This window comes from Lissotriton vulgaris, chromosome 5 (genome assembly GCF_964263255.1).
Source record: "Lissotriton vulgaris chromosome 5, aLisVul1.2, whole genome shotgun sequence".
NCBI lineage: Eukaryota > Metazoa > Chordata > Amphibia > Caudata > Salamandridae > Lissotriton > Lissotriton vulgaris.
Genome location: NC_141693.1, coordinates 1,086,531,526 through 1,086,556,826, shown reverse-complemented (window position 1 = coordinate 1,086,556,826; position 25,301 = coordinate 1,086,531,526).

The window sequence follows — 25,301 nt, the reverse complement described above, 5'->3', positions numbered from 1 at the left end:
AAACTTTTGTTGAAGTAAACCAAAATCCAATAATTCATCCTTACACATGACATCACCCAGACATCTAATACCCAACACCTTCCATGTCCTGCTATTTTTGTTCTGTCCAAGATGTGTAAATGGGTTTGAGCTCCAAAGATCTACTGTACTATTAATCTTCGGGACCTTCAGAAATTTCAATATAGCCTTCCATGTGCCCCACGCACTTAGCATTACTTTGCTTTTGCTCCTTTTGAAATATCTTGTACATAGGTTCTGCGCTGTGTTTTTTAAATGTTATTCCAAAAACGATTTTGGTGGCCAATTAATGGTATTTACATTTGGGCCTTATTTATGTTTGCCTTGTGGCGCCGGTGCTTCACTTTTAACACGGGAAAAAAGTGACGTACCGGTGGCGGAAGGCCTTCATAAATAAGGCCTTGAGTTTCTTTGCTGTTGGTTTGTGTCTTACTCTTAGTTATATAATTGCTGTGGTATAAACTTAGATATGTTGCAAATTAGTGTTTATATCGTTTGCTTATTGTGATTGCTTTGTTGTTCGCTAATAGTGGTCTATAATGTGTTATTTATTTCTTTACCACAGATTGAAATCAACATTTAAAAAGTTAGCAAAAATGCCGTCAAGGCAAAGGAGCAGAAAAAATACCATACGGAAAATTACAAAATTAGGAACGGAAGTAAAGGAATCATCTACAACAAGTACTTCAAAAAACAGCCAAAAAGGTCCTGGTAAGACAACTAAGTCTTTTTTTCGCAACATATGTAAAACAAAAACAAATGTTAACGGTAATGTGAAGATCCAGAAAGAGAGAACAAATTTGAAAAGGAAGGAGAGGCCCTCAAAAAATGTCTCTATTGGAGCAGGAGAGAAGAATATGGATAGCAATAGAAGGTTAAATCAATTTAGGGACATTCGTAGACGAATGTTTCGCAATAGGGTAGTTTTAAATTTGCTAAAAAATGAAAAGAAAGGTAAACAGAGAGCTGCTTTTTACAAGAAAAAGAAAAGTGTAGAGAAGATTGTTGATCAGGCTTTTGAAGTTAAGAAAAAATTATTTATTTTAGTAATCAATAGAATTAGGATACTTAATAAGGCAATTGATGTTTTCAAATCGAACAGTAGATGGAAAAGAATAATTAATCGGACTAATTTTTGTGAAGTATTTTCTGGAGAATGGATGCATAGTTCAAGTACTGAGCCATTTTTTAATAAGGAGAGTTACTTTCAGGAAAATTATTTGGTGCATGCAGTTGACACCAGTGGTCGAGCATATGAGGTGAAATATGGTTGTGTGATGGAAAAAGAGAAACTTGTGTCTAGAGATGCAGAAGAGGTGTTAGCTGATAAAGTTTTAGGGAGACGTACTAAGGGTCCAGTGTACACATGGAAGTGCAGTAGTATTTGTAGTGTGCGACAGGATTCAATTGATTTGCTTCGAAATTTCTCACGTACATATAGTAAGAAAAGTCTAAAACAAAAAATGAAGATCTTGCAAGACTTAGATCCTTGCAGAGTGAGAGAAAGCACAGGTTTGCATGGGCATTCACTGGCTTGTCTTTCTAGAAAAGTATGTCAGAGTGTTTTTCATCATTTTAGCAGTGCATCATAATAAGGTGAGGAAATTAGTGAGAAGGTTGTATTATGCAAAAAGTCCAGCATTTAAGCTTACACAGTTAAACAGTGCTCTTTTGCATGGATCTGAAGTAGATGTGAAGACTATTTGTGAAGAAATTGAGTTTTGTTATTTTGGGAACAAAGAGGACAGTGTAGAAATGGATATAGTAATGGATGGTAATGTGGAAGACAATGTACAGATTTCAAGTACAGAAAAGTTTGACGAGGAAATTACCAAGTTTAAGGTGAAATCAAGTGAAAGGCCTAATTTAACTTGTGTGTGTTGTCGACGGACTCATTATAAGATTCAGACTAGGTTAGTTGATTTATATGCAAAATGTGAACTGGAAAATAATAGTGAATGGAAGGATTTTGTAAGTTATTTGTTGGTTGAGAATTCTTTTGATTTGAGTTTTGATCAGCGTATTTGTAATTATTGTTTGAAAAAATTAAATGAAAATAGAATGCCTGCTAGAGCTGCTCATAATAATCTTCAGTTGATCGATATTCCTTCTGAATTGATGGATTTAAATACTTATGAATCAATTTTGATTCAATGTGTCCATCCTTTTCAAGCTATTGTTCGCATGGAGCCTAAGATAGGGAAATTACCTCCTACAGATTTACAAAGAGGATTAATGGGAAGAGTTGTTTATTTGCCTCTAGATGTCAAGAAAAATATTGATACAATTGGTGTAGAAAGAGTAGAAGAGGATCCTCTGGTTATTCTACTTAATGGGGTTCCGACAAAGAGTAAGAAAATCTGGCAAGATTTAGTGGATGTTTGGAAAGTCAAAAAGGCAACGTTGTATTTGGTCAAAAACAATGAGTTTTATAAAGATGTAAGTGTTGGAGCAGAGGAAACAGCTACAGAAGAAGACAGTGATTGTTCAGTTGGCCAAATTGAAAAAGTTGATGTGTCTAGAAGTGAAGAAATATATGAACATTATACTGTTCATCCTTTGCATTCCAAAGAAGTAATGGGGAATGCAATTGAATTGTTTCAAATGAAAGCAGCAAAAGGAAGTCCCATTAGTGTATGGGAAGAAAGTTTGGAAGCTCGTTGTTTTCCACAGTTATTTCCAACAGGTCGAGGTGGACGATATGACGATCAACCAGTTCAAATTCCTGCAGCTGAATACAGGACTTTAAGATTATATGCTGAAGATCCAAGGTTTTGTCAATGCATTCCGTATTTGTTTCATCTACTGTATGAAAGTGATTTGTCTGGGCTTTCTTATGCAGTTAATCATATATTGAAAAGTGGAGCTCATCTGCAAAATGTTTCGGCGAGGGACTTTATGGAGAAAGCCAATCTGCAAGACAGTATTTTGGAATCTCAGCTAATCAATCTCATGGCATGTCAGCGTGGAACAAACAAGTATTGTTTCCGTCGTCATGGGGAATTGAAATGTATGCTAAGAAACTTAGGAACTCATACATGGTTCCTCACTCCTAGCTGTGCTGAGTATGCATGGGACGACTTACTTCAATTTCTATGAGAGGCAAATGGAAACATACAAAATATAGAATTGAAAACACCTGGAGAACTGTGTTCTTTGGATCCAGTGAATGTTTGCAGATATTTTAATCATAGATTTGAAGCTATGATGTCTTTTATTACCAACAAAAAAATCCTCCCCTTGGAGAGGTTTTGGATTTCTTTTGGAGGAAGGAATATCAAGCGAGAGGTGCTCCTCATATACATATGTTGTTATGGATTAAAGATGCACCCAAATTTGGATCAGATTCGGATGAAACAGTGATGAGTTTCATTGATGAGTATTCAACATGTGCTGTTTCGAAAACTACTGAAGAAAACAGTTTAAGGCAACAAGTTTTACGTTTTCAATCTCATCGTTGTGGAAAGTTCTGACGTCGAAAATTCAAAAACAAGGAAAAGTACTACACGAAATGTCGTTTTGCGTTTCCACGACCAGTGATTTCTAAGGGAAGAGTAAATAATTTGATGTCATCTCTACGACATACTGTGTCAAGGAAAGCACCCAAAAATACATATAATTTGAAAAGAAACGAAGGGTCCAAGTACATCAACGACTACAACCCAGTGATTTTGTCCATGTGGAATGCTAACATGGATATTCAGTTCGTTGCTGACAACTCTATTGCTGTGGCTCGATATGTCACATCTTACATCACAAAAAAAGAAAAGACAGAACTGAAGGAAATGTGGGAGGACATTTCACATGAAAAGAGTCTAAGCAAGAAGTTATACAGTTTCAGTCTGAAGATGTTGTCGCATCGAGAAATTGGAGCATATGAATGTTCTGATAGGTTATCATCAGCAAGTCTCTATGCCAAATCAAGAACAATCATTTGGGTGAGTCCAGGTCTTGCTGCAACACGAAACCGAGTTTTGAAATCTGTACAAGAAATTGAATATTTGGAGGAGAAAGAACCAAACAGTATAGATATTTTGAAGAGAAATATGTTGGATACATACTATCCAAATAGAAGTACTCACCTTGAGAACACTTGTTTGTATGAAGTTCTGCAAAACTACAGTTATAAGAGGAACATCACAGAAGATATCAATAATGGAAAATATGCTGTCATTGGGTATGAAGGATGTCTAGTGAAGCAGAGAAAGGCCATTTGATTAATCATCGAAAATTGAGTTGCGAAGCTCCAGACAAAAGAGAATTTTACTATTTAGATCTTTTGCAACTCTTTAAGCCATGGCGTACAGAAGAGGAACTACTTGGAGATTTTCTCTGTTATGAAGACTCTTTTAATGCAACTAAGGATACCATAGAATGTCCTGTTTTTCCAAATTATCTGCAAATGTTGAACGAAGAAATAGAGCAAGAAACCACAATTGCTGAAGAGATTGCTAGAGACAGTTCTCAAGACAGTCAGAGTTCTACTTCATTGAGTCAGGATCCACTAGGAGGACCAATTATCCAAAATGTAGCTGCAACTGCCATGGATGAGGTGGAAAGAGCTATGGAACAAGCTCAAGAGGATGGAGTTAACTTAGAAGATTTGGTAAAGCAACTAAACGTTGAACAGAAAAAGATATATGACGAAGTTACAGAACAGATTGAACATGGATTCAGACATGAGAAAAAAGTGTGCTCATGTACATCATTTACAGGAAAAAGTTTTCTGATTAAAGCCATTGCAACTTATTTGCAGAAAAGGACTGAATCACCGCTGTCTTGTGTTGTAACCGCTCCAACTGGACTGGCAGCACATAACATTAAAGGGATTACTCTACATCGTTTACTGATGCTGCCAGTTGAGCATGATAATGAATTGCATTACAACAAGCTATCTGGAGATGCGTGTTCTGAAGTTTCCAGAGTCTTGAAGAAAATGAAACTTCTTATCATTGATGAAGTAGGCATGGTCTCAAATCTAATGCTTGCTTTTGTGCATTTGAGAATGCAAGAAATTCTTAGAACAGAGTATGATGTGTTATTTGGAGGAAAACACATTATTGTTTTTGGAGATCTACTGCAGTTGACTCCAGTAAAAGGACAACCAGTGTTTAAAATGCTTAAGCATGAAGATACCAGGAAGTCCCTTGGAAGCATTGGAAACGTTAATATATGGTTAAATTTCAAATATGCTGAACTGCTTCAAAATATGCGACAGGCAAAGGATGTAGATTATAAAAATATTCTACAAGATGTAAGAATCGGAAAAGTAAGTGAGCTTGGGAAAGAAGCTTTACATGCTCGATTAATTTCAAATTTGTATCCAAATGAAAACATTCTTCCAGAGAATATTTTTTTAAAAATGACTGAGAAGAAATCTGGGATATGTTTGATGCCAACTCTGCAAGAATGTTCCATCTTCAACAACAAAATGTTAAAGTTAGAAAATGAAGAAATTGTGAAACTGGAAGCAATAGATAAAATAGAGCATATGGGTGCAACAATTGTTTTGTCAGAAAATTTGAAAACAAAATTGGATTCATTAGAGAAAAGTATTTCTAAAACAGCTGGTTTTGAAAAGACTCTGAATGTGTGTTTAAATTGTCGTATCATTTTGAGAAGGAGTTTAAATGTTGAAAGAGGTCTGGTAAATGGAGCAATGGGTTATGTTGTTGATTTTGTGAATTATAGAAATAGAGATGGAATTGAATTGTTAAAAATAACATTTGATGGTATTGAGCTAGTACAACAAATCAGTTGTTGTTCTGCTAAATTTTTGCTTGTAAAAGACTTATATGTTCGCCGAAAACAGTTTCCTGTTTGTTTGGCATATGCGGTGACAATTCATAAATCTATATATATATATAATTCACTGAAAAAAACATAGGTTATAGACCATATATAGTTAGGAATTAGCATTTACAAAACCTTATTTTACTCACACAAAACCATTGAAATTCGCATATATAGTTAGTTGCACTAACTATATATCGCGCACCCGCAATCCACTGCTGATCATGTCACATATTACATCATTCATGACATGGTCAGTGACATCACTGATGACATCTCAAATGACATCACTGATGACATCACTGATGACATCACTGATGACATCTCAAATGACATCACTGATGACATCTCAAATGACATCACTGATGACATCACTGATGACATCTCATTTGACATTACTGATCACATCACTGATGACATCATTCATGTGATAATACGATGAACCTCTTCAGACTCTAATATAACCTTAGATACACTCAGTGTAAACAGACACTCACAGACTGTCACTCATCCATGGAGTTACTCACACACCTAGTCAGTCATGCAAAGAATCAATCACACCTCCATTTCCTCAACTATACAGTTATACACACCTTACTTATTCAAACATATACTAACACATATTTACTCTCTTATACAATCCCTGATACAAGTTCACAATGATCCATACAGCCACTCACACATTCACTGGCTCTTATGCACAGTTATTTATATATGTCAACTCTCACATGTACTGTGTTTTACATATGTACTTACTTTGACATGTAGCACTGAGATATCCATTCACTCACCAATACACTCATGCACACAGTCAACCGCCCATACAGCTGTTTCCACATGCACTTTTGAACCCATACATCTAGTGAATCAACTGCTCACACATCTATGCACAGAGTCATACACCTCCCAGCCACCCACACACACACTCAGTCTCCCATACAAATACTTGGGCAACCAATCAATAACGCATATAGTTACTTATATAGCTAATGATCAACACATGCAGCAGTTTACAGAACAACAGACATAATGATGCACAAATTAAGACAGTTTAGTCACTAACCCATGCACTCAGTGAGACACATTTAATCACTCACTCATACAGTCAGTTATGCACCTACTAAATCCTTCATCCAGACACTTATACATCCACTCATTCTTCAATATGTAAGACATATTTTAACTTTATAGAAGCATACAGTCACTGGATGTTGTCATCAGTGATGTCATCAGTGATGTCATTTGAGATGTCATCAGTGATGTAATCAGTGATGTCACTGACCATGTCATGAATGATGTAATATGTGACATGATCAGCAGTGGATTGCGGGTGCGCGATATATAGTTAGTGCAACTAACTATATATGCGAATTTCAATGGTTTTGTGTGAGTAAAATAAGGTTTTGTAAATGCTAATTCCTAACTATATATGGTCTATAACCTATGGTTTTTTCAGTGAATTTTCAAGGTTTTGTAAATGCTAATTCCTAACTATATATGGTCTATAACCTATGGTTTTTTCAGTGAATTTCAATGGTTTTTTAATAGCAAATATCAAAAGCTGTAAAATATATTCTTCTTTTAAAGGAAAAATATATTATATATGTATTTAATATAATTTTTTTATGTATATACATATTTTGAGGGAACGAATTTATCAACTATCATGCTGAAGAAGAGTGTGGGGAAAAAAAAACAAAGAGGAGGACTAAGAGGAAAGAACAATCAGTTCAAAAATACAATTGCTTTAAAGCATGAAGTGCTTTTCCACACATTTACATTTAAATAACCCATATTAGAACATACAAAATATCTACAGAGGAGACGGTGTACATTGAATTTTAGACTCTTCATTGGTACCTACATGTTGGTACTTACATCACCCACACAACACAACAGCTCTATTCAGAGCTACCCTACCTCAAAGCACTCTAAAATATTATTTTACTATTTCCCTTGGTTTTCCCCTTGTTACGCTTTCCGGAACGCTACCCGGTGCGCGGAACGGGCGCTAACCGTGCGAAAATTTGAAAAAAAAGGTGGTTTTTTTTTACATATATGGGCCTCCTCAGCCACCCTCAGAAAACCTAGGGGGTCAGGATATGTCTCCTGTGCCCCCTTATACTCATTCCCAACATTGTTTATCCTCCATCTTGTGACTAAATTCGTCCGAAACACAAGATGGCGGACTCCTGTTACGCTACCGGTTCGCTACCCGGTTCGCTACCCGGTTCGCGTACCGGGTAGCGCTTCCACCGCGAAAAATCGAAAAAAAAATGATTTTCTTTTTTTGCCCCACGGGGCCCTTTAATCGCCCCCACATCAATCCTAGGGGGTCAAGAGGGGTCTACCATGCCCCTTTCATTCATTTCCCCCTTCGTTTATTTCCACCTCTTGTCTCTCGATCCTACCGAGAGACAAGATGGCGGCCGCTCCAGACTTTTTAGAATGTTGAGAGTCACCGGAGAGCCAATCCGCTTCTCCTCGCGAAGTTCCGTTACGCGTCTGGTACGCGAACCGGGGCGCTAACCGGGACGCTGTCACAGATATATATATTTTTTTGAACGTTAATTTCTCAAAATCCACTGGAGCACATATCTTGAGACCTAGCAAAGGCACATCGGGCAAACAGTCTCTACAATTTTGCCAAGTTTCATAGAAATCCATTCAGTCGTTCGAGCTAAAAGTGAGTCCAACCGCCCTATGGAAAACTCAATGTTAAAAACACGTTTTAGAACCCCCCTTTTTTCTTGGCCCCTGCTTGACGAAACCCCCCCAAACTTTCCGGGGACGCTCAGAAACAAAATGTGCCATTTTCCTGAAAATTTCAGCCTATTCCGTCCATCAACGCCAAAGTTATTCAACATAGAATTTTCAGAAATCCCTATTCAGATAAATCCTAACTATATATACCTACTGGCGACCGCCAGTAGGTAATATATATATATATATATATATAACATTTCTATGGCAAAATGAAACCCCTCATTTTGTTCCTTTGCAAATTAAATGTTTTAAGTGTTAACACTTTATTCCAATCAAGATGCCTTCAGGTGTGCCATATTTTTGTCATAAGTAAGACTGTTAGCGCTCTAGTTGTTCTTTAGAGCACTCTGGGACATTCTGTCACTGGGCTATAGTTGGGCTACATCTGACTGATATTTGGGCTACATTTGTTTTTTTTTGTCTCTGGTGGCCATCTTTGAGCTACATTGGGCTACATTGGGCTACATTTGGGCTCTAACATATATATAGCCCGATGTAGCCCAATATATATTTTTCAAAGTTAATTTTCGTAAAAACCACTGGAGCATATATCTTGAGACATAGCAAAGGCACATCGGGCTACCAGTCCCTACAATTTTGCCAAGTTTTGTGGAAATCCATTGAGCCGTTCGAGCTAAAAGTGAGTCCAACCGCCCTATGGAAAACTCAATGTTAAAAACACGTTTTGGTACCCCCTTTTTTTCTCGTCCCCCGCTTGACGAAACCCCCCTAAACTTTCAGGGGATGCTCAGAAACAAAATGTGCCATTTTCCTGGAAATTTCAGCTAATTCCGTCCATCAACGCCAAAGTTATTCAACATAGAATTTTCAGAAATCCCTATTCAAAAAAATCCTAACTATATATACCTACTGGCGACCGCCAGTAGGTAATATATAACATTTCTATGGCAAAATGAAACCCCTCATTTTGTTCCTTTGCAAATTAAATGTTTTAATGTTAACACTTTATTCCAATCAAGATGACTTCAGGTGTGCCATACTTTTGTCATAAGTAAGACTGTTAGCGCTCTAGTTGTTCTTTAGAACACTCTGGGACATTCTGTCACTGGGCTATAGTTGGGCCACATCTGGCTGATATTTGGGCTACATTTGTTTTTTTTTGTCTCTGGTGGCCATCTTTGGGCTACATTGGGCTACATTGGGCTACATTTGGGCTCTAACATATATATATAGCCCAATGTAGCCCAATATATATTTTTCAAAGTTAATTTTCGTAAAAACCACTGGAGCATATATCTTGAGACATAGCAAAGGCACATCGGGCTACCAGTCCCTACAATTTTGGCAAGTTTTGTGGAAATCCATTGAGCCGTTCGAGCTAAAAGTGAGTCCAACCGCCCTATGGAAAACTCAATGTTAAAAACACGTTTTGGGACCCCCCTTTTTTCTCGGCCCCCGCTTGACGAAACCCCCCCAAACTCTCAGGGGACACTCAGAAACAAAATGTGCCATTTTCCTGAAAATTTCAGCCAATTCCGTCCATCAACGCCAAAGTTATTCAACATAGAATTTTCAGAAATCCCTATTCAAAATAATCCTAACTATATATACCTACTGGCGACCGCCAGCAGGTAATATATATTCATTTAATGAAAAACTTGGTATAGTTAGGAAAACGTTATTCTTTATATAACTATGCGAACATTACAATTTCTAAATTTATAGTTATACGTTAAATGTATAATTTACGCACCACCTTTAAATTACTAGAATTTTATTTAATCTTTGTATGTAAACCAAAATTAAACTACATGAAAATTAGAAATTCGAATGTTATACCTTACCTTTTAATTTAAAATGTATGCAACACCTTCAAGTTATTATACCTTGTGTACTTTTGTACACAGTGTACTTAACTTAGTAGCGGGGCCACACTACATTAACAATAACTTGCTCCTTCTGCATGTACTGCTTATACACTTTCATAATATATCACTAATAGTATTTAAAATTATAGCATTTACAATAGCACTTATGACATTGCAAATCACATCATTTGTGAGAACACAGTGCATGGTAGAGTGGTGAGTCATAATTAAAGTGGTTTGTCTACTGAGTTAAAAGGTGTAAGTATAGCACTTTTTACCGATGTGTAGTTTAGGTTTGGTTAGTATATAAAGAACAAATAAAGTAATAATAATTGAAAGGTGGTACGTGAAGTTATAAATCTAGGGAAAGAAGGTAACTTTAGAATTTGTGATGTCTGTCTAGTTTAAGTTTGTATAGAAGTAATAAATAAAGCTTTCCTAACTATAACAAAGGTATAACCTTTTGATTTTTCATTGAACTTTAATGTATTTTTAATGAAGAATTTGTTTAAAATCGTAGATTCCAATGTTGTTGAGTCAGGTGTTGTTATGTTGAGTGTTGATCAGTAGTTTGGAAGAGAGTGTTGTACAGCGCTCTGTATTAGTCTGTAGTGCCATGAAGTAGAGAAGAGTGAAGAGTCGTACAGTGAAGTGATGCACAGTAGAATAGCGTAGAGTGGAGTGGCGTACAAAAGAGTGGCATGGAGTGCAATAGTTACCAGTTGAGAGGTTTGCTGTTGTAGGGCATAGAGTGGAGTGGAACAGAGTAGAGTCAAATAGCGCAGAGTGGAGAGGTACAGAGTTCAGTGGCTCACAGTGGAGTGGCATACAGTTGGATGGGAAAGATTGAAGTGGCGTATACTGCAGTGGCATAGAGTGGAATAGTGTGGAATGGAGTGTTGTGAAGTTTAGTGGGGTAGAGTGCAGTAGCATACAGTGCAATAGTATGTAGAGGAATGGATTTGAGTGGAGTGGCATAGACTGGAATATCATAGACCTTAGTGGTGTAGAGTTGAGTGCTGTAGAGTGTAGTGTTGTAGAATGCAACAGCATTGAGTGTAGAGGCATAGAGTGGAGTGAGGTACAGTGTAGAGAGGTACAGTAGTATGGCATAGAGTGGAGTGGCATACAGTAGATTGGCGTAGAGTTCACTAGAATACAGTGGAGTGGCATACAGTGGAATGGTGTAGAGTGCAGTGGTGTGGACTGGAGTGGCTTATAGTGAAATAGCAGAGAATGGAGTGGCGTACAGTCCAGTTGCGTACAGTCAAATAGCAGTGTTCAGTGGTACATAGTGGAGTGGCATAATTATAGTGAAAGATCATACATGAAAGAGCGCAAAGTGTCGCACCATAGCCCATACACACAATGATAGGAGGCAGTATTTCTTATCAGCACAAAAACATTCATTTTAAATTTTTTTATTATTTACTGTTTCTTATTTGTTATAAATACTGTATTATGACTTTGTAATCAGTAATACAGCACAAAGGGCAATACAAAGCGTTATATGACAAAACATAGAAAATACACACCCCGGATGCCAGAATTAGCAATGTCAGGAAGGTCCCCCAAAAAAGATCTCATCCAGACTTGTATATACTCAAAGCAAGCATACCCAAACACACAGGAACTTCAATTCCTTGATACAATCAGCAACAGAATCATTATCAGTAGACTAGATGAGGAGAAATAAATTGGTCCTATGAATTTATATTATATGGGTGTCTCCGTGCTGTTTGTAGTTTATAACTGTAGGATGGCCCAAACTTCCTACAGCCGATAGGGCTCAATTTCAATCATAGTGCTGGTCTGACCATCTCAACATAAGTGCAGATGCACATTTTGGTCTAGACCTTGGTCCATTTTCAACCTTCTTCGGGGCGACAAACAAAAGAAACAAATAAAACAAGGTTGAGTGGAGGGAGAGACAACCCAACCACAGGTCACCAGGAGGATCTGGGAAATAATAAATCCCTACAGATCTGACTGCATTAAGCGCTGACAATTATGACAAATGGCAGCTCTACATGATATGCAGTCTGCGGAAAGTTTCTTAAGTCAAGGGAACAAGACCTTGAGAGGATGTATATCAAAAAGACATCAGCATCATGGATCAAAAATGGTCTCCATGTCTCCCAACTCATATGGGATGACAAAAATTATAGTTCCAATGAAATCCTGTTTCTCGGATACACAGGGTAATAATCAGTCTGGTTGGTGTGCCACAGTTCCCAGGTTGAGCTAACTATAACTCGCACTGCTCGCAATGCACTGCACTACACTGCTTTTGACCTCACATATGACATCACTCATGACATCATCTGGTGACTGTGAGTGTTGCTAAAAAGTTGATGATTGTTAAATATATATACACCAAGGTGTATCAGTGAATCAGTGGGTGTATGAGTGCCTGTATGGATGATTCATGGGTGCATGACTGACTGTATATATGATTGATTAGATGTATCAGTGAATGTATGGGCGAGTGACTGGTTGTGTGAATGTCTGTATCAGTCTGTCAGATGGTGTCTAAGTGGACGTGTGGGAGAGGGTGCATGAGTAGCTGTGTTGGTGAGTGATTGGTAGCCTGAGTACCTATATGGTTGCCTGAGTTTCATTGTGGGTGGGTGACTGACTGTATGGATGAGTGAGTGGGTGAGTCAGTGACTATGTAGGTTAGTGAGTGTATATGTGAGAGGCTATGTGGGTCAGTGAATGTGTATGGCTGTGTGGGTTACTAAGTGGATGTGTCAGCGGTATATGGGCGGTATATGGGTGAGTAACTGGGTATGTGAATGGCAGTTTAATTGAGTGATGGTGTATATGAGTGACTGTATGGATGAGTGTGTAAATGTAAGATTGGCTGTATGGGTGAGTGTGTGCTTGTGTCACTGACTGTGTAGATGAGTGAGTACCTGTTAGTATCTGTATGAGTAAGTGAGTGGGTGTGTGTATGTCTCTTTAGGTGAATAAGAGGCTGTGTGATTGTCTGTCTGGGAAAGTGACTAGGTGTGTGAGTAGCTCTATGGGTGACTGTCTCAGTGGTGTCTGAGTGGCTGTATGGGCATATGAGTTGATATGTATGTGGCTGTATTAGTGAGTGATTGGCTGTAGGTTTCAGTGAGTGGATGTGTGTGTACAGCTAGGAATCAGTGAGTAGGTGTGTAAGCACTGGTAAGGGGTGTGTGAAAGTGGGTGTATGAAAGGCTCAATGGAGGTGTGATTGGATGCATTGGTTATTCTGTGGATAATATCATAAGTGATGTCATATTAGATGTCATCAGTGATGTCACTGACCATGTCTTGAGTGATGTAATATGGATGTCATAGGCAGTGCATTGCATTATAGTAAACTCAGCTAAGTATAACTGCTGAATTTCATTGGTCTTGTATGATTGAAAACTGAGCTTCTTGTTCAATGGTGGTGAAAAGTCACATGTTTATATGGTTAGAGGAAGTATACGCGGTAGCTCTCTTTTTCTGCATTTTGCCTGTTTTGTGTCCCAGTTTCACATAGATACTGTAGTTGCTTCTGTTGTTTTTTCCTTCAAGCTTTTGTAGGCATTCTATCTGTCTGTAGTTATGTAGATATTGTTCTGTAAAAGTATATTTTAATTTTTACTCTAGCCAATGTACTAACTACTTTACTACTGACTTACACATAATATAAAAAGGGGGTTATGTTAGGTTGCAGTTTCAAATCTACAGATGAACATAGCTATATAACTACATGCGCTTACTTAAATGTACATGTATGGATAGTGTGTATGTGATTGTTTAAGTGCATGGATAGCACCTGGTAGATTGGATGAGATCATGAGTAGTGTTTCAGTGAATTGATGAGCACATGGCTGCTTCTCATGTGTTTTTCATTGAGTAAACAGGTAGTGCCTGGGTGATTAGATAAGTACATTGGAAAGTGCCTGGATAATTGAATGAGTGCATCAGTAGTGCCTGGCGATTAGATGAATTCATGAAGAGTGTCCGAGTGATTGCATGAGTTAATTGTTAAAGCTTGAGTGACTGGATGAAGGCAAGTGTACTGCTGGGGCGATTGTATTAGTGCAAGAGTATTGCCTCAGTAATTGAATGAGTGCATAGGTACTGGATGGATGATAGTTTCACTGCAATGGTACTGCCTGAGTAATTGGATGAGTGCATTAGTTCTGCCTCTGCATTTGGATGAGTGCATGGGTTGTAAGTGGGTGTTTGGATGAGTGTGTGGATTGTGCCTGAGTGTTTGAATGACTGCATAGGTACAACCTTGGTGACTCTATAAGTGAATGGTTAGTGCCTGTGTGAACAGATGAATGCATGGGTAATGTCTGCAAACTTCTATGACTACATAATTAGTGCCTGCGTGATTGGAAGAGTACCTGAGTGATTAAATAGGTGCATGCATAGTGCATGAGTGATTTAATGACTGCCTGAGTAGTGGCTGGGTGATTGGATGAGGGCCTGAGTAGTGCCTGGCTAAATGGGAAAGTACCTCCATTGCTGTTAGATATACAACAGTTGTGACGATATCTGTAACTCATTGTATAAGTCCTTCTGTCAGCATCAAGCTAGCTATTTTTAGTGCATCTATCCTATTCTACTCAACTATGTGTGAGGGAATTCTAGATATCACACTTGATATATAATTGGATACACAGCTCTCTCTTAGCATGCATTGCTCAGTTACCCAGCATGCACATGCGCCAGTAAATTTCTAAAACTGAAAACACTTTTTTAAAGTACAAAACCTTTTCTTAATGGCATACCTACATCATTTCTTAAGTATTATTGTCTTTGAAACATATATTCAGCATTTCCAAAGAAAAGTTGCACAAAAAGTGAAGCTAGCACAAGTACTCTCAACAGACATTCTGGACTATTAACCCTTCTCAATTTTAAACAGAGCCTGATTAAAGAAATAGACCACCCTCACCATATACATATCATTTGCAACAGTATTCCAAAAATATTTAGTCCTCTGCCTCTTAAGGTAAAATCTAGAGTCTCATTGTACATATAAATGTGTGCAACCAGAAAAAAACATACCTCACTATCTAAACATATGCAAACCAGTCATATAAGTTAAAAACCACATTGACAAACACTTTCTAGTACACACCTAACAAGTATTACTACTTTAAAATTCATCTACAGGCGTGGCACATTTTCTTATCTTTTATTCATGACTACCCTACTCTTTTTTTTAATTTTATTTATTTATTTATTTATTTATTTATTTATTTATTTATTTAATTTTTTTGTCCTCATTAGCCACTTAGTCAATCCAGGGGCACTCCAACCGCAAGACACAGTCGCCTCTGTACCATCAAGAAACCAGAATGTGGTCTCATAATCTCCAGGAAGGCAGGCCTGATGTCTCAGCAAAAAAGAACCCCACACGAACTATCTCCATACGAGCCCATTATTGGCTGATGGTCCAATGTCAATATGGCATGGGGTGCCTCCCGTAGGACATGGAAACTTAGGCTTAATCATCGGACCCGGGAAAAAAAAAAAACCCTGGGTACTTTAAATGTTCCGTCTACACTCAATTAAGAAGTTCCAAAATCTCACAGTACGGGGGCTACACGTTCTAGCTAAATCTACTTTCGATGTTGCATAGAGTGAAGACAACCACTCTGCATGGGTCGGTGAATTATTATTGACCCAGTTTTTGCAGATTTGTCTTCTTGCTAGTAGAATAGCATAATATAGAAATTCTCTTTCTAATCCCTTGATGTTGTTATTTAGCCCAAAGATGATTAAAGACCATGAGAAAGGGATAGAGATTCTGAGAATTGATTCAAGTGATGTCTTGATTTCTTGCCAATAAATGGTGATGTTCGGACATTCCCAAAACATATGTAGGTCTGAGGCTAATGGGAGAAGGCATTTGCTACAGCACTTCCCTGGTTGGAACTTCGAGAGTTTTTTGGGGGAATAATACGCCCGATGTAGTGTGAATAGTTGATTGCGCCTCAACCGGGCAGGTTTTATGATTTTAAAGAGAAGGGTAAAGGATTCTGTCCATTTCTCTTCTGCCTGGGGTTCTCCCTCTCCTCCCCATAGTTTTATCGGAAGGTTAAACTCGCCCTCCCCTTCTTCCATGATGTTCAGTAATAAGACGCAACCTCCTTACCTCTATAGGGTTTCTCAACTAGGTTTTTTTCTAGAGAGCTATATCCTCCAATTTTGATATTTTTCTTAATTTGAGTTCGCAACCAACTGGACAGTTGTATATAGACAAACCAGGATAGGGGTGAAGTTACCCTGTCTGAGAATGTTTCCCATTCCATAAAGGATCCTCCTGCCACTAACTCGCCCCATCATGTTATTCCTGCTTCCAGTAGGACCGTTTTACCCGTCGCGGTATATTGCGGAGAGAACCCTGGTAAATCCCAGATCGGTGCGTAGTTAGAAAGGTATGCTATCCCAAACTTAGATTTAATTTGAGACCATTCTTTTATGGGACAATATAATGACTTTAGCCTGACTTTTTTGAAGAATCTCTGGTGTCCAAACTTAAATAGGAATCCGTCCGATTGAAGATCAGAACCCAGTAGCATTGCTTTGAACATATGGCCGTTTGAATTGTCTAGCGGGATCTTTAATAACATCCTGGAGTGGGTCAGATGAAAGGCCCAAGCATAGTATTCCAGGTCTGGCAAGACAAGTCCTCCCTTTTCCCTCCTCCTTCTTAACTTCTTCCATGCCAGCCTGGTTGAATTATAGCACCAAATGAATGAGTTGAGGTTTTGTTGACATTTTGAGAGTTGTTTGGTATCGAATATTAATGGAATGGTATTAAAGATTAATGTATATTTGGGGAGGATGGTCATTTTTACTAGGCTGGTTCTCCCATAGATGGTAAGAGGGAGAAAAGACCAGGATTTCATCAATGAATTGGATTCGCGAGAAATCCGATCTAGATTAGTCTGGGCCAAAAGGTTTAAGTCTTTTGTGATTTTTATCCCCAGGTAACGCATTGAGGGTTTCACAGGAAGCTGAAGATTTGTAATCATCCAAGCCATTATATCTGTTTTTCCGGCGTTTATTTCATAGCCTGAGTGTTTCCCGAATTCCTCCGCCCTTTTGATGACCGTAGGAAATGCCTGGTCCGGATCCGTTGTATAAATGAGAATGTCGTCGGCGTATAATCCGACTTTCTTCTCCCATCCAGAGAAAGAAAAAGGCGGAATATTGGTATCCTCTCTGATAGTCTGAACAAATGGTTCCACATAAATATTAAGTAGGACGGGGAAAGAGGACACCCCTGTCTTGTCCCTCTACTAATTTCAAAGGGATTTGTGCGTGTACCAATAATTAACAGACTAGCTCTCGGGTTTTTATATAATAAGCCTACTGCTTTACAGAATTTAGGGCCAAATTGAAACTTTTCCATGACTGCATTTGGATAGGACCAGTTGACCCTATCAAATGCTTTTGTTGCATCGAGTGTCATAATTGCAAGGGGTAGAGCAAAGGTGGAGGCAATATCTATAGCTCCGACTAGATCGTACGTTAAGTCGGCCAGTTGTCGGCCTCTTATAAATCCCTTTTGATCTTGATGGATGATTGTTCCAATCTCATTTCCCAAACATGCAGCCAAAATTGACGAAAAGATCTTATATTCATTGTTGAGAAGTGAGATTGGACAGTATGATCCGCTATCTGCTGGGTCCTTACCTGCTTTTAAGATTAAAGCGATATTTGCTTCTCCCCAGGAGCTGGGTGGTGTCTTACCTCTTATTAGTATATTATTAAATAGCTTCATTAGAACCGGGGTGAGAGTAGAATTAAGCACTCGGTATAGCTCACCCGGAATACCAACCGGTCCTGCAGCCTTTCCCTGTTTTAGTTGTTTAATGACACTTTCAACTTCCGCCTCAGTTATCTCTTTATCTAGATTTTTACTCTGAAGCCCGTTTAACTTTGGAAGGTTCACCTTTTCCAGCCATTCAGTTCTTTCCTCGATGTTAACATTAATCTCATCTGTTTATATGTTTTGAAAAAAAGCACTGAAGGCTTCACCAATTTCGAGATCAGTCCTCCTGTTGTCCATTTCTCCATCTACCCTCACTTCTTTTATATGATTTCTAGTCTGGTCCGCTTTTATTTTCCAAGCTAGCAACTTCCCTGCCGGTTCACCATATTCAAAATGGGAAAGTTTAATGGCCTGCCATCGTTTGTTCAGTCTCTCCTGCAGTAATGTTTCTAATTTATCTTTTAGCTCCCTTTTCTTTTCTAGGTTTGCCGAGGGCGCTTGATCTACCGACTCCAATCGGGCCAGATCTTTCTCTATTATTAATGGCTCCTCTCTGTATTTCTTTTTTCTGTAGGAAGCCCGGTTGGTAATACAGCCCCTTATATATGCTTTCCATGTCTCCCACACACTAACCAGGGAGGCAGAATCTATGTTCCACTCTAGAAAAGAGGTGGTTTCAGATATGAGGTGTTCCCTTTCCTCTTCCTCTAATAAGATGGTACGGTCAAAAGACCATGAAGCATAAGTGGGTTCCTGATCTAGCATTAACGAGAAGAGGATGGCTGAGTGGTCTGACATATGCTGGGTTAGATATGTTAAGTTCTTTATAGAGTCTTTTAAGGAGAAGCTGAATAGGGCATAATCAATTTGCGATTTATGCTTATATTTGTAATTGTGAAAGGAGACACCCAAGGTTTTCCCGGCTCTTTGTCTCCATAAATCTTCCAATCCCAAATTGGACATGCAACACAGAAGTGTATCTCTCGTTTTATTATGAACTACAGCCCTAGAACTAGGGGATTTATCTAATTTGGGATCCAACACTAAATTAAAATCTCCCATCCATATTATTGGATCTGTGGTGGTGATCAAGTGATTCTGTAATATATTTAAGTAGGAGGGATCATCCTGGTTAGGACCATAGTAACCCACTAGGGTGAATCGCCTTAGATCAAGCTGAACATTAGCAATCAGCCATCTACCACTCGGATCTGTCTTCCAATCCACAATCTGAGCCCTAGCTCCCTTTTTAAAAATGATGGCTAATCCACAAATGTTGGCGTTGTGGTCTGTGCTTATGAATTTGTCAACCCATTTTAGTTTTTTTAATATGTCTGTAATCTCTTGTTTATTTAGATGTGTCTCCTGGATCGTTATGATCTGTGCGGGTGAGTCTCTAAAATACTGCATAATTTTATGTCTTCTCCCTCGTAAGCGCAGGCCATTTACGTTCCAGGACAGAAATTTATTATCTCTCATTTATCTTTACCATCCAGATGACCTGCTTTCCCCATTGTATTTTTTCTACTAGTTGTCTGTCTATTGTTTTTTATTTCAACCACTCGCTTTATGTAGCACACCCTGGAATCAGTGAATTTTAGGAATTTATAATTTTGCTTATGAGGACTTTTTTGTGCTTTCACCCCCCAACCTACCCCCCTCCCTCTCCTGGAACCCCCCGCCTACTTACTCTGGCCAGATGACTTGCCAGGTTGTCGCCCCCAACGTACTCCCACCTGAGGCCCCATCTATCTCATTGGTCAGTCAATATAATCGATAATATGTAGGTGGTGTATTTATTATTATTTTTTTGAGATAGGCAAGATAGCGTCTGATAAAGAGTAGATGAAGAGTATATCAAGATCAACTCTTAGATCAAGAAAAAACTGAAGGGAGAAAGGGGAAGGAGATCAATAGCCGGGCACATTTGGTGTTGTATATTATATGTTGTATTGTGGTGTTTTTTCGCTGTTGTCGGCTAATTTAAGCTCTTATGATATTTCTTCTACTTAACAGTTTTTGTTCCTATTGCCTTGTTTTCTCCCTGTTACTATCCCGTTTGATTTGTTATATGTTTTATGTTTTTTTTTAACTTTATTTTTCCTTTTTTTGCTCTTTTCCCTTTTTAAGTGCACTTATTTATGGCCTTTTTTTTTTAAGTATAATTAATTGTAACTGTTTTTCTCTTTTTGTTTTGTTTTTTGTATTTTTATTATTTATCTTTATGAATGATATGTCTATGTTTGGTTTTTTTTAAAAAGTTTTTAGACCAGCAGACGCAGTTGTTATTCATTTTATTTCATAATTTTTTCCTCCTGTTCTCTATCTCTCCTTAACCACTCCCTTTTTTTTTTTTTTTAAATCCTGGCTGACACATGTGTCAAGGGGTTTGAGAAAATTCGCTAATAGAGACTAGCAGCTCATCCGCCTCGAGAGGAGTCTTGATGTTGTACATTTTATTGTTAAACATAATCTTCAAGAAGGCGGGAAATCGCATCTGTACCGTGGCTCCTAAAGCTCTAAACTTTTCCATCTGTTGTCCTAGCTCCAATTGCCTATCCAATGTGGTTTTGGATAGATCTGACCTTACTTCGAAGGAGAAGACTTAGCTTTAAGTGCTAAATTAAGAATCTTTGCCTTCATCGCATAAGTTAGAAAATTTACGAGGATCTTTCTGGGTTTGGTCCTGTCTGAGTTGAGACGGAAGGGGTCACGGTGTATCCTTTGTATGTCTGACTCCAGTTCTGATACTGACTCCTCTAAGTTAAGAGCATCCTTAAGCAGAGTCATAACATATTTCTTAATTTCGCTTCCCTCTTTTCCTTCCGGAATTTTTAAAATCCTAAGATTGTTCCTCCTTGAGTAGTTTTCTAGAGACTCAACTCTTTCTTTTACTGCCTCTCCCTCCCTTCGCAGAGTCAGGATCTTTGTTTCTGCATGGTCTCATTTCGCTTTAAGTTCACCTACAGTATACTCTAGGCTCCCGGTTCTTTCAAAAAGCCTATCCACTTTAGTCTCCACATTTTCGCACATGGCCCGAATCTCAGATTGGTTTTGCCTTGATTCAGCAAAGCACTTTTTTGACTCATCAAACCCACATTTAATCTCATTTCTCATATTGAGAAGTATATGTTGGAGAGTATCTCGGCTGTCTTCTTTTTTACCCCCTGAGCCTAGATCCAAATCCTTTTCTACGCTTATAGTTTCTGTTCCTACTAAATTGACAGATAAGTGATCTGGTGGGGGCTTTGTGGCTGTGCTCAGCTTTACGGCATCATCATCCATCGTTGAATTATTTTTCTGTTCCGTTACCGCCGCTGCTAGGAGCTTGGTGCTGCTAGATATAGCTGGTGAGGCAGGAACTTTAATTGGAATGGATGTATTCTGTGTGATAGTCAGGCCCTGAGAATCTTGATTAATGTTTAGGATCTGAGGCAGGATCTTAAAGTAGGACTTCAGAGAGGGCGTGATCCCTGTAGATTTGGTCTTTTTAGATTTACCTTTATTCTGAGTTAACTTGTGAGGTGACTCTTTCAGACTGTTGCTTGGTTGCTCCACTACTAATTTAGTGGTGTGTGGTATCGGGCGCCTCTTTTCCCCACTCAGCACTTTAAAATGCAGTGATTGTAGTGAGTCTGACTCAGACACCGTCTCTGACTCTGTTTCTATTTCTCTTTCAGGACTCCCTTCGAGCACTTGCTCTAGGTCTGGACCGACAATTTTGCCTGAGCCTCCTAGATCTATATCCTTCTTCCTACCTTTCCCCTTTCCCTTTCGCTTCCCCAGGTTGTCACTGGTGAGCCCTTTCTTCGTTTCTGCTCTCTTCTTTTTGAGCTATGCTTTACTACTTTTCTGAGTTAGTACTGCGCTGGAGAGGGCTTGCAGTTTACTCTTAACACTAATCAGGTCTGGGGCGGAAACCGGGTAAAAAGTCTTTTCCCGAGAACTGCACAGCACTTATTCCTCGATTTGCTAGTGTCGGGAAACCTCTGTCTGCTATGTCTGCCTCTGCATGCTTGTGGCTAGGGCGGTCACATTCGACATTAGCATCTGCAACACTATCAGTATTATTAGTTTCCAAAACCAGGATCTTCTTTTCCTCCAACGGCTCCTCCAGTGAAACACTTTCCTCCCGCAGACCCCGCGTACCGCACCGTATTGCTGAGGTTGCTCCTTTCACGAAGAAGCTGTGTGTGGCCACCCTCCGGCTTCTCCGCAGCTCCACGGCTGCCTCGCACCAGCGGAAGGGCGCGGGGAGAGAGACCCGCCCCCAGCACATCGACTGCTCCGATCGCGGCGCCCAGGAGAACCGCAGAGCCGCTGAACCGCTTGAGAAGACACGCGGCTGGGGAAGAAGACGCCGAGCTCCAAATACTCGGCGAACGTGTGGAAACAAGCCCTGCCGCCGCTCTGATCTCTCAGGTAGTTAGATCCACCGTGGGGACGCTGTATATGACCGAAAAGGAGTTTTCTATTAAAGTGGGGGCATCAGGACTGGAGTCTCCGTCGGGACGTGCGCGCCGCTCTAGCTAGCGGCCGCCATGTTTCCCCCAACATGACTACCCTACTCTTGTTTAATAATGTGACTAAAAGTACTGCAATTTACAGAATGCAAATAACATAGATGTATCTGTTCTGCACATAATGCTTATATATTCAAAACATTCTTAGCTTTAAATAGATTCCTCATTGTAACTTTAAACAATAATATTCTGTTTTTCTATAAAGTATACAATGGAATAAAGGGCTACTAATTCATATTCTTCTCACTTCCCAAAACTTTCAGTACTAACATCTTAAACACCTACCATCTGCCAGATACAGTTCATCTGATATATTTTTTTCATATTACTGTGTTACTCCTTTTTTATTAAACTCCCATATACATTTTCATTTCTAATGTCAATTATCGTAATAATTAAAAAGTTGTGTACATACCAGTGAATTGAGTTCATATATTATATTGTTGCTTTACCTCTTGCTGGATAGTTTGACATGTTAGGATCTGTAAAAACTAAGCACAAGAATAGTCCACCACTCTCATACAAAGCAACAACAAAATGGCAAAATCTTCAACTTTCCACTATATGATCATGAGAAAGAAAGCAAATGAAATCATGTCTTCCATTTTAGACAATTCTATCTCCACTTGTGAATGGTTAGCATCTGCCAACCCTTTCCCTCAATTTCAAAAATAGATTCCTGTCTATGTGTGTTTGTGATGTTTTCGCAATCATCGCAGAATAAGCGTGAAAAAAAACAGGAGTCCAACCTATATCTAGCTTCAGTTTAAAATAAATGTAAATACTGCACAACAGTTTATTAGATAGTGCTGAGTTGGAAATTGAAGTTTATCATTACTTAAATTGTGTTATAACTCCTCAACTTTTTAATACATTTTCTGTTTCTTTAATATCCTTCCCCCTGCACACTCTTAGCTGAGTATGTGTAGAAACCTAGTAGAACCAGTAGGTCACAATGACACAGCACATTCTATAAGGAATATTGCTACTTCCGAATCAGAAACAGCAGGTGTGGTTTACTCCACAGCTTCAAAAGCATATCCATTTCCATATTAAATGTATTTTTTTAAACAACAGATAATAATAGGACTTCTTGCTAATGCATCCAATACACTACCTAATTTTATTCACTCACTTGCTGACAGCATCCAATCAAATATATCTTTTTTTTTCAAAGAAAACCCCTCCATTTAAGCTGCTTTCCATTTGGAAAACTACCTCATTCAGCTCCAGTCCTTTCCTGACTGCTATTGGTCATTCAGTTCAAAATGCTTGGAGTGTGGATTGATGGCCACAGCTTTGTCTATTGCCCCAAAGACAAAAAGAATAATTGATTTACAGGATGTTGAACAAGGTCAAACATTCACCCCAGTTCAGCGAGCTGGGCCTGAAATCATAATTTTTTTATCCCCATGCCATTCCAGTTTAATCCCAGCCATATACAAATCAGTTGTGACCCTGGTCCTCAAGGGAACGGTCCAGCCCAAACTGCCAGGCCAGGCCAGGCCCTCCATGGACGGGAAAGGTGCCTCCTGGGACCGGCTTTGGTGTTTCACCCCTCATCAGCCAGTCTAGACTCCACTGGCATGGAGAGCTTGGGACCCACGTCTGGGCAGACCTGTCCCCCGCCCGAGGTGACAAATGCAAAAAGAACAATTGATGAACAGAACGTTGAACAATGTCAAAAATCTACTCCAGTAGAGAGATCTGGGCCTGCATCCATGATTATTCTGCTCCTCATGCTATTCCAGTTTGAACCCAGCCATATGCAATTCAGTCTTGACTCTGTTCCCCATGGGAACAGTCCAGCCCATAATGCCTGGCCAGGTCCTCCCTGGACCGGAAACAAGCATCCTAAGACCGGTTTTGGGGTTTCACCCCTCATCAGCCAGGATAACTTGACTCCAGTGGCATGGAGAGCATGGGACCCACGTATAGGCATACCTGTGCCCCACTCGAGGATAAAAAGGCAATAGGAACAATTGATGGACAGTATGTTGAACAATGTCAAACATTCACTCCAGTACAGAAATCTGAGCCTGCATCCATACCTTTTTTGCTCCTCATGCCATTCCAATTTAACCAAGTCATATGCACATCAGTCCAGCCCGAACTGCCAGACCAGGTCCTCCCTGGAATGGAAACAAGCTTCCTGGGACCGGTTTTGGGGTTTCACTCCTCATCCTCCATGCTAGCTTGACTCCAGTGGCATGAAGAGCACTGGACCCATGTCTGGGAATACCCGTTCCCCACTTGGGGTGACAAATGCCAAAAGAACAATTGATGGACAGTTGTTCAGCAATGTCAAACTTTCACCCCAGTACAGAGATCTGGGCTAGAATCCATTTTTTTTTGGGTGGCGTAGTGAGTAAAAGAACAATGTATTTAACCAAGATCTCTTGACTGGGGGTGAAAGTTTCATTTACTCAGCATTCCATCAATCCTTTTGTTGTTGCAGCACTTTTCACCATAAATGGGATGGGTATGCCCAGACGTGGGTCCCTTGCTCACTGTGCCACTGGATTCAAGCTAGCCTGGCTGATGCGGGGCGATGCCCTGAAACCGGTCCCAGGATGCTAGTTTCTGGTTCAGAGAGGAACCAGCTTG